Below are 10,000 nucleotides of genomic sequence, written 5' to 3'. Positions count from 1 at the left end.
GCCCAAAAACAATAATGCTTTCGAATAGGCATGAGAAATTAAATGGAATAAAGCAGCTCGATAAGAACCCATCCCTGGAGCTAACATAATAACCCAATTGAGACATTGTTGAATAAGCTAAGCTTCTCTTAATGTCTCTTTGAGCAAGAGCCAAAGTAGCTCCTAATAGTACCGTTATTATACCTATCAAAGAAATGAGATTCATTATGTAAGGTATAACTGTGAAAAGAGGCATAAGTCGAGCGACAAGAAAAATTCCCGCTGCTACCATAGTAGCAGCATGTATAAGAGCCGAAATAGGGGTGGGTCCCTCCATGGCATCAGGTAACCATACATGAAGGGGAAATTGCGCAGATTTAGCAATTGCACCAGCGAATAATAGGGAAGCACACAGAGTAGCAAATAAAGAATTAACTCCATTATTATGCATCAAGTTATTGAAGATTTCGAACAAATCCCGAAATTCGAAACTACCTGTTATCCAATAAAGACCTAAGATTCCTAATAATAAACCAAAATCCCCTACACGATTAGTTACAAATGCTTTTTGACAGGCATTTGCTGCGATTGGTCGTGTGAACCAAAAACCTATTAATAGATACGAACACATTCCCACGAGTTCCCAAAAAATATAAATTTGTATCAAATTGGAACTAGTAACTAATCCCAACATGGAAGTATTGGAAAAACTCATATAAGCAAAAAATCTCAAATATCCTTGATCATGAGACATATACTTGTCACTATAAATAAGAACCATGATTCCGACAGTAGTGATTAGTATTGACATAATAGAAGTAAGTGGGTCGATCAAGTGTCCGAACTCTAAGGAAAAATCATTATTGATGGTCCAAGACCATAGATATTGATAGATGGAACTGCCATCTATTTGTTGAACAGACAGATCGGCCGAAAAAACCATAACTATACTTAGCAATGAAACACTGGGAAAAGCCCACATACGACGAAGATTTTTTGTTGCGGTCGGAACAAGCAGAAGTCCCAATCCTATTGACATAGTAACTGGAAGTGGAACGAAAGGTATGATCCATGCATATTGATATATGGGTTGCATAATCAAATCAAACTTTTTTTTTTTATTCTTATTAATTTTTCCGATTCACCAGCTCTTATCTTTTTTGTAAAGAGCAATAATCAAATAAATAAAAAAATCAAGATATAAAAACTCAAATATTATTTTGAATTCTTCATTATTCTGATTCTTTCCCAGATATTTGAAAAATTCAAATCAAGAAGTTACAATTGTTCAAATAACCAAGTTACTGCTTAAAAATGACTACCTAGTGATTAACTAAGATATTTATTGAGATACAGAATATGAGATTTTCAATCATTCCACTATTACGGTGATTTATATCCATATAGTAATAAGGAAAAAGAATTACACCAAAATAGTACTTGATTCTGATATGAATTATAGGATCCACCAATAACTCGACCTAATAAAATAACACCTAGTTATTTTAGTTAGTTTATTTGGAGTCATTGACTAATTCATTCTGGAACTGATTGATTGGCTTCTAGTCAAATAAAACAAACATATTTTATGGAAAATCCTACGATACTCGTCATTTCGCATAGAGCTGAAATAATAAATTACTAAAATGACCTTTATCAAGTAATGTATCGTTTAAGAGATTAACTACATGATCTCATTTGAATTTAAATTATGGGTACTCCATTCTCGAGTTTGATCAATTAATCGAAAAAATTTTATATTATTGTTTTCTTAAATTAGGTAAGGGTAAAATGTATGGGTTCTTAAGTTTTTTGATTTGATTTATTAAATGTAACATGACGATATATAAATAGACTGAGATATAAATTGGAACCCTTTTTTTTTTTTCATCCCTAGTTATACTATATGTGATGCGCACATATCTGTATTTTTTATGTTATGAAGGAAGTATCCACTATGGAATAGATATAGATAATGGATAGAAAGAACGATTTATTTTGAACAATACAATACATGTCTTTCACATCCAACTATAAAAATGAGAAACCTCTTTCTTTTAAAATGGCAGTTCCAAAGAAACGTACTTCTATGTCAAAAAAGCGTATTCGCAAAAATATTTGGAAGAGAAAGGGATATTGGGCCGCGATAAAAGCTTTATCCTTAGCTAAATCTATTTCTACCGGGCATTCAAAAAGTTTTTTTGTGCAACAAACAAGTAATAAAGCCGCGGAATAATCTGAATGAATCGACATGACTCGATGAATTGGATGATTTAGAAGATGAATAATTTACATTTTACATTAACGAATTTTGGAACTCATCAATATGAGATAGAACTGGATGTTGTGGTATGTAGAATAATAATTCGCCTGTCTAATTGAGTTCTAAAAACGATTGATTTCCGTTTTGTTTTGTTTGAAAAAAAAAAAAAGAAGTCATTAGATAGAAGATAAAGGTTTCACTTTTCATTCCTTATAGTATTCTAGAATGGTATTCTATTAGATTTTTATAATTTGCGAGATGGGGATTGTAACTTTCCCCATCAATTCGCTTTCACAATAACAAAAATCTCATTTTTATGTCGGATCCATGAAATGAGATAAATGAGAAATGAATCATAAAAAAAAAATGAGATAGAAAAAAAAGGACAATTTTTAGTTGTATACCTCGACTGAGGACATAACCCTCTAGTTCCAACTGGTCCAGGGGGACTTATACTCCGTGAAAATGATTGTTAAAACTGACACCATACCACTATACTAAGTTAAGTATTATTGAACGTTCAAATATTTATTTGAACGAGTTTTTTGATTCATCGATTCTAATCTTTCCTAAGATCGATTGGATTGAATCCATCAATCTCGACGATTGAACATAGTATGGGCTATTATTATTTCGATCAAGCCGCCATGGTGAAATCGGTAGACACGCTGCTCTTAGGAAGCAGTGCTAGAGCATCTCGGTTCGAATCCGAGTGGCGGCATCCCCTAAAAGGGGCAAGATAAATCCTATCTTATAAGGAATTCAATTCCTTTCCTTATTTCCATTCCATAATTGAGGAACACACACCCCCCCTTTTTTTTTTTACAAAATAATTTTTTATGATATTTGCGACTTTAGAACATATATTAACTCACATATCTTTTTCGATCATTTCAATTGTTATTACGATTCATTTGATGGATTTATTAGTCCATCAAATCGTAGGAATATGTGATTCATCAGAAAAAGGCATTATAGCTACTTTTTTCTGTATAACAGGATTATTAATAACTCGTTGGATTTATTTGAGACATTTCCCGTTAAGTGATTTATATGAATCATTAATGTTCCTTTCATGGAGTTTCTCCATTATTCATATGGTTCCTAAAGTGGGGAACCATAAAAATAATTTAAGCGCAATAACTGGGCCAAGTGCTATTTTTACCCAAGGCTTTGCCACTTCAGGTCTTTTAACTGAAATGCATCAATCCGCAATATTAGTACCCGCCCTACAATCCCAGTGGTTAATGATGCACGTAAGTATGATGTTATTGAGCTATGCAGCTCTTTTATGTGGAGCGTTATTATCAGTAGCTTTTCTAGTCATCACATTTCGAAAAAACACAGATATTGTTGTTAAAACCAATCATTTATTAATTGGGACATTTTCCTTTGGTGAGATCCAATACTTGAATGAGAAAAGAAGTGTTTTACAAAACACTTCTTTTCCTTCATTTAGAAATTATCACAGGTATCGATTGACTCGGCGATTGGATCATTGGAGTTATCGTGTCATTAGTCTAGGGTTTATCTTTTCAACCATAGGTATTCTTTCGGGAGCAGTATGGGCTAATGAGGCATGGGGGTCTTATTGGAATTGGGACCCCAAGGAAACTTGGGCATTTATTACTTGGACCATATTCGCGATTTATTTACATACTAGAACAAATCAAAGTTTGCAAGGTGTTAATTCGGCAATTGTAGCTTCTATCGGATTTCTTATAATTTGGATATGCTATTTTGGGGTCAATCTATTAGGAATAGGACTACATAGTTATGGTTCATTCACATTAACAGCGAATTGAAGAAGGGACTTGAAGAATACATGGGAACATCAATCTCCAATATATAACGAAAATTAGTGTGAGTTTTTGAGAACCATTTGAATCAAGTAGTAATTCAAATGGTTCTCAAAAACTCCAGATGTATCTGATTACAATTCCAATTCACTTCATTTTTTTTTTTTCAGTGTACAGCGACCGATTTTGTAAATCACAGGATTATTTGACTTTATTTCTTATTTATGAAAACTATTTATGAAAGTAATTAGATAGAATAGCTTCTACCTTCTCAACTGATAGTGAGAGAACGAAATCGGGATAAATACCGATACCTATTACGGGTAGAAAGATACAGATCGAAACAAATAGTTCTCGCGGTCCAGAATCCACAAAGTAGGAGTTTGTAACATTGAATAGTTTGTATCCATAGAACATCTGGCGTAACATAGATAATGAATAAATAGGAGTTAATATCATTCCAATTGCCATTACAAAAGTAATTAGTATTTTTGGCATTAAAAGGTATTTTGGGCTGGTAATTATTCCAAAAAAGACTACCAATTCTGCAACAAAACCACTCATTCCTGGCAGTGCAAGCGAAGCCATCGAGAAGCTACTTAACATGGTAAATATTTTTGGCATTGGGGTAGCTATTCCTCCCATTTCATCGAGATAAACAAGACGTATTCTATCGTAACTCGTTCCTGCCAAGAAAAAGAGTGCAGCACCAATAAATCCATGAGAAATGATTTGTAAAATGGCTCCATTGAGTCCCATATCAGTTATGGAAGCAATTCCGATAATTGTGAAACCCATATGAGATACGGAGGAATAGGCTATTCGCTTTTTTAAATTGCGTTGACCGGGAGAAGTTGAAGCTGCATAGATTATTTGAATCGTTCCGACTATCATCAACCAGGGAGAAAATATAGAATGAGCATGGGGTAATAATTCCATATTGATCCGAACCAATCCATATGCTCCCATTTTTAATAAAATTCCAGCTAGAAGCATACATGTACTGTAATGTGCTTCTCCATGGGTATCTGGTAACCATGTATGTAGGGGTATAATCGGTGATTTGACAGCATAAGCAATAAAGAAGCCAAAATAGAATATTATTTCCAATGCCGCGGGATACGATCGATTAGCTGATGTTTCAAAATTTAATGTTGGTTCATTGGAACCATATAAACCCATACCTGGAACTCCCATTAAGAGAAAAATGGAACCCCCCGCAGTGTACAAAATGAACTTTGTAGCTGAGTACAGACGTTTCTTACCTCCCCACATGGATAAAAGTAGGTAAACAGGAATTAATTCTAACTCCCACATGATGAAAAAAAGTAAAAGGTCTCGAGAAGAAAATGATCCTATTTGACCGCTGTACATTGCTAACATCAGGAAATGGAACAATCGCGAATCTCTAGTAACTGGCCAAGCCGCTAAAGTAGCTAAAGTAGTGATGAATCCCGTCAGTAAAATGGGTCCGATGGAAAGTCCATCGATCCCGAGTCTCCAGTGAAAATACAAAATATTTATCCATTTATAATCCTCCTCCAATTGGATTAATGGATCGTCCAATTGGAAATGATAACAGAATGCATAGGTCGTTAGAAGGAGTTCTAACAAGCAGATGCATATAGTATACCATCTCACCACCTTATTTCCTCTATGAGGGAGAAAGAAAATTGATGAACCCGCGGATATTGGAAAAACAACAATTATTGTTAACCAAGGAAAATAACTCGTGGTAAAGACAAGATAGACTTTGACCATAAAAACCCGCGCTCGAAATAATATATTTTCTCGAGTACGGGTTTTTGTCGGTAAAGAAGAATCAAATGGATTCAAGTAGAGTTTTACGGAACGTATCAATAAGCTAGACCCATGCTGCGAGTTGTCTCATGCCATAAATAAACCCGGACACTCAAGAAATCTGTTGGACAAGCGGATTCACATCTCTTACAACCTACACAGTCTTCTGTTCTTGGAGCAGGAGCAATTTGCTTAGCTTTACATCCGTCCCAAGGTATCATTTCCAATACATCTGTGGGGCAGGCTCGTACACATTGAGTACATCCTATACATGTATCATAAATCTTTACTGAATGTGACATTGTGTCTATCAATTTTTTGAACGTTATCAATTTTCGATCTGGTAAAATCGGTAGTAAATGAATCATATATTGTAGATACCAGATGAATCAGTAGTTTACCAGAATTGATTTTTTTTTAGAATCAATTTACCTCTGGATCTGTTTAGGAAAGAGGACCAAGATACTTTGATTTCTTACGTTTCAGCAAACATGGTCATACGAGTCATATATGCTAATTTTAATTGGTGAATATAATATTATATATATCTGTCTTTTTTTATATCATTATGACTATTTATTCAACAAGTTCGATTGATTGATACGAGTTGATTTTCTGTTACGATGGATCGACGAAACAATAGCTGGCCCAATAGCTGCTTCAGCGGCTGCAATAGCTATAACAAAGATCGAGAAAATGTCTCCTTTTAATTGTCGACTATCAAATAAATCAGAAAACGTTACGAGATTCATATTAACCGCATTCAGTATAAGCTCAAGACACATAAGTGCTCTAACCATATTTCGACTTGTGATCAATCCATAAATACCAATAGAAAATAAATAGGCACTCAAAATAAGTACATGCTCGAGCATCATTGACCAACTCCTCATCAATCTCGATTCATTTCAATATGAACAACAATTTCACTGATTGACTCGAATATAAAACAAGTACGGAACAAAGGAAGGTATTGGTAATGGATCGAACTAAAACAAAACCCTTTTTAATTTAATATATGAACAATAAATATATAAATTGAATTGAAGCAAAATGGATGTAATAACAATACAAGAAGACAGAACAAGGCCTTATTTATTTTTATTTTAAATTTATTTTAATTTTATTTTGGATTTCTAATTCATTTCTAATTCTAAGTATTTATTACTGACGAGCCATAGCAATTGCACCTATCAAGGCAACTAAAAGAATTATAGAAATGAGTTCAAATGGAAGATAAAAATCTGTTGATAAATGAATCCCAATTTGTTGAACATTACTTATCAGGTCCTGCTCTATAATCTGGTTTGATCCTGTAGTCCAAATAATCCCATACCATGACGTATCTGAAATAGTAGTAATTAGTGAAAAAAGAATACTTGTACAAACCAGTGAAGTGACCCCATCTCCAACGGTCCAAAGATAGAAATCATTGTAATATTCTGAACCATTCATGAACATCACAGCAAATATGATTAAGACATTTACAGCTCCCACGTAAATAAGGAGCTGTGCAGCAGCTACAAAATAGGAGTTAGATAGAATATGGAATAAGGATATACAAACAAGAACCAATCCCAATGAAAAGGCAGAAAAAATGGGATTGGTAAGTAATACCACTCCTAGACCCCCTAGTATAAGACCTGATCCCAAAAATACTAAAAGAATATCATGTATTGGCCCAGGTAAATCCATTATGTATAAAATAAGAGATAAAAAAAAGTTGAAATATTTCATGACCTTACTGACCCAGCCAGGAAAAAAGAGGTTACCTTGTTTTTTTCTTGTATATGATACGTTTCTAATTGAATCGTAATGGGGTCTGGATTGAGGTAGATACAGTTATTGGACTAATTCCACTTCTGTATCCGAAAGAGTAGTTCGGAGTTTGATATTCCGAAATCATCATGACTATATTCATATATTCTAAATCCAAATCAAGCCGCGATTCTCACCAATCAATAGTTATGATTTGTAGTTACTGACCAACCAAAATGAAAGAAGCTTCACTCCTTTAGATCAAAAATGAATCTTAGTCATTGGTAATCGTTATTGAATCAAGGGGTTTATCTGTGGTTATTTTAATTTGAGTCGAATTCATAATTGTTCGAATTGTGTAATCCCCAATTACTGACATTGGTAACCGACCCAAAGCAATTTGATTATAATTCAATTCGTGACGATCATAAGTGGAAAGTTCATATTCTTCAGTCATTGATAGACAGTTTGTTGGACAATACTCGACGCAGTTACCACAAAATATACAGATTCCAAAATCAATACTATAATTAAGCAACCGTTTCTTTCTAATATCTGTTTCCAATCTCCAATCAACAACGGGTAGATCTATGGGACATACACGAACACATACTTCACAAGCAATGCATTTATCAAATTCAAAGTGGATTCGACCACGGAAACGCTCTGATGTGATCGATTTTTCATAAGGATATTGAATAGTTATAGGTAAACGATTCGCGTGGGATAAGGTAATCATGAAACTTTGACCAATGTACCTTGCAGCTCGTACTGTTTGTTGACCATAATTCATGAACCCAGTCATCATAGGGAACATATCGTGGCTATCCATGAATAATTTGATATTTCTTTCTCTTGCTTAAGGGAGGTTATGAATCTAGAGTATCATATACTGTTACAGTGAAAGGAGTTGGGAAGAAGTTGTCAATAATAGATTACCCAGAGAAATGGGTAAAAGAAATTTCCATCCAAGATTTAATAGTTGGTCCATTCTCATCCTAGGTAAAGTCCATCTTGTTGTGATAGGAATGAACAGGAACAAATAAGCTTTAGCTAATGTAATAAGGATACCAATCGTTGTTCCAAATACTCCCCCCGTTTTATTTATTCCGAAAAGTTCAGGAATGAATATGTACGGAATAGAGAGATTCCACCCGCCCAAGTAAAGAACTGTTACAAATAATGAAGAAACTAGTAGATTTAGGTAAGAAGCAACGTAAAATAAACCAAATTTGATACCTGAATATTCGGTTTGATAACCCGCTACTAATTCTTCTTCTGCTTCTGGTAAATCAAAAGGTAATCTCTCACATTCTGCTAGGGAAGAAATTATAAAAACTATAAACCCTATGGGTTGACGCCACAGATTCCATCCCCAAAACCCATATTTTGACTGTGCCTCAACTATATCAATTGTACTTGAACTGTTAGATAATCATAGTCGATGATAACATCACTGTTCCCATCGCTATTTCAGAACCGTACATGAGACCTCAGCTTCATACGGCTCCTCGATGGCCACAAATAAATCTAAGGACTGATTCAGTATTACCTCGGCATTTTTTGAGAGTGAATAGAGTAAAGATGCATCAGGGAGTCCCTAATTAGACCAATGGAATTCTGTCTGCTATAATAACAAATTCAAAGTGCTTCCGAATTGCTCTCATAATTTATTTTATAATTAATATTACAATTTATCTTTGTTCAGTAATAGCTTAATCTTTCAATAAAATACTCGTTGTATCAATAGATATTTCTACCCATATCTTTCGATTACGAAAAAGAATTAGACACTCTACATTAGTTCATTTCATGAATCATGATAAGAAGCCTATCTGTATTAATACGGATGGGATGGAGGAAAGAAAGAATAAAGAAAGATCTATTACTATTTATTTTTCCTATTGCATTCCATTTCTTTCGTTCCTGTTCTTCTTTCGCAGAAGAGGGGATTCTCAAAAAAAAAATAAAGGATTACTTCGTTCCCGATAGTCATTTCTTTAATCAGTGGATAGGAGCATACTCTGGATCGGAATCATGGGGAAGTACTGCTTGATCATTTCTACCAACTTAAAGCCCTCATTATGATTCCTTTTATGCAAAAATATCCCTTTGGTTTTTGATACCTTACATTATTTCCATGACGAATCCTTTGTGTACCTTGGTGTTCCTAACCGTCCACTCATTTTTGATTGATTCCCGATATGATAATGCATACAATAACAATTGTAGAAACTCCATACAGTTGATCTTTTGCACCCGCTTCAAGTCATGATGACTAATCAACCAATCTTGGGGTAAACAGTTTCCACCGCTTATCTTTACTTACACTTTCCTCTCGTACATAGGGAATGAGAATCAATCTTCTTACTGCGAATTCATAAGCTGTTTTGTTTCACTC

The sequence above is a fragment of the Tasmannia lanceolata genome, unplaced genomic scaffold (assembly GCF_043159265.1).
Source record: "Tasmannia lanceolata isolate RefF3 unplaced genomic scaffold, GAP_Taslan_0.1 ptg001014l, whole genome shotgun sequence".
Taxonomy (NCBI): domain Eukaryota; kingdom Viridiplantae; phylum Streptophyta; class Magnoliopsida; order Canellales; family Winteraceae; genus Tasmannia; species Tasmannia lanceolata.
Note: the sequence above shows the minus strand (reverse complement) of the source record.